Source organism: Pundamilia nyererei, unplaced genomic scaffold, assembly GCF_000239375.1.
Source record: "Pundamilia nyererei isolate P.nyererei 1_Seehausen unplaced genomic scaffold, PunNye1.0 scaffold00055, whole genome shotgun sequence".
NCBI lineage: Eukaryota > Metazoa > Chordata > Actinopteri > Cichliformes > Cichlidae > Pundamilia > Pundamilia nyererei.
Window position 1 is genome coordinate 687,587 of NW_005187456.1, and position 1,974 is coordinate 689,560.

Sequence of the window (1,974 nt, forward strand, 5' to 3'; positions counted from 1 at the left end):
TTTGAAGTTGACGTAACGCCGCAATGCATTGTGGGAGCGCGGCGCCATTTGAGAAGGCCACGAATCAAAACAAACACACTGTGTTGGAAGGACGACTTCCAGAACCATGCTCAAAATCAGCTCAAAATCAAAGGACTGTATCGAGACAGATTGCGCCCGGACGCCAAGAGACGGTACTTGGAAAAAATAGCGTGCATTGGTAATGTGGACCCGTATGAAATACGGCAGTGGAGTAGAAACCCTAAAGACCTACCGCCATTGTCCTACCCTGATACCTTCTCGTACCTTGTCTGTGGAGTCAGCGCATACACCGCGAATCATTTTCGGAATTATAAATCCCTGGAGGCACACATCTAATTCACAAACGGTTGGGTACAAGAGTTGGCCGCTTTTGAGCCTCCACATTGTGAGTACGTTGACCATATGACCAAGGATACAGCCAGAGATTGCACATAACATTGACTTCTCCTCAGCAGCTGCCCCAAAAATTCCTCTAGAAGAAAACATAAACACACCGTCCGAAAAAAAAGGCAAATTCCACTCACTACTCTGGAGAAGTTGTCACCGATAGGCTACTCCATAAACAGAACACAGTTCTGCTGCATCACACATTAAGATGTTTGTTCTAATTTTCTATGACCTCAGCGCATTGAAAATAAAACTAAAAGCCTATAAAGAGCAATATGAATTTCTTTAGAATTTGAATGAAAATGTCGGGAGCACACCAACAAAAAATGATGGCAGAGAACTCAATATCAGCTCGTCTCACCGCTGCCAACCAAGCCTGATGTTCACGTTTGGTAACATCAGATACATGAGATCCCTCATGTTGCTTTCAGGAGGGGAAACGATAAAAAGAGAGCCCATTTTCCAGCTTATTCCCTTCTCGATCGTGCGATCTAACATTGCAACCGACAACATAGCAAGTACGAGCCATAGCTGATGTTCCCGTGTGCTTTCGCCCCTGTAGCCCTTTGTTTGGCCTACTAAGATGGCGGCTCGACCAAAAATCGTGGCCACGCCCCCTCCCGTGACATCACGCTCCAAAGCCCTATAACTTACTAGGGTATATGCTAACCTTAATACTTACTGAATACAATAATGGATTTTTATACATTTTAAATCAGATGAAAACTTTGGTTGTAAGATTCAGATAAATATTTAATAAAAGCTAGACATAAGAATAAGAAAGAAAAGTATTTCTTTGTGCCCCCCTTTCCCTGTTAATGCCCTACCTGCCCCCCTGGCAAAACTTTGCTAGACCCACCCCTGCACAGTTACCAGCTGTCAGCTACAAAGGATCCTGGTGTTATTTGTCTCTCAGCAACAGTTCATAACTTCCCTTCAACCTAAAATGTAAACCTGTTTCTCCATCACCTGTTCATCAGTGATGATTCAGTAAGGACATCTCCTGGTTTCATCTTCATGTTTCCCTCTCACCACATATCCAAACCGAAATCATGACCAGCAGCTTTTACAGCTGTGGCTCCAGCAAACATCAGCTGATAGTAGAAAGCAATATTAAATAAATGCTAACAACAGCTGATCAAGCTTCAACGTGCTGCTGTTGTTTAATGCGACCTCCGCTGGTTTCCTCTTTCTGGCGCAGAGAGAAAAGCCGATCAGCTGATCACTGATCAGTTTCATGACTGAATTAGTAACTTTCTAGCTGAAGTAGTACGGGACAAATCGCGTTCCTTCTCACCTCAACTTTAAAGTTCAACCTCCTCGGCTGTAATTGGTCCAGCCCAGAGTCGATCATGACCAACTGGCCAATCCACCACCATTCATTTATACCATTAAAAAAAAAGAAAAGAAATAAAACCCCATCGGCCCATTAAAACGAAAAATCAGGAGCGGCCAGTCCAGCCTTGCTACTACTAATAATAAAATAAGTAATAGTAATAATAATAACAAATTTATTTATTTAATGGAAGAAACTGAGACACACATGTGTATGTATATATGTATATA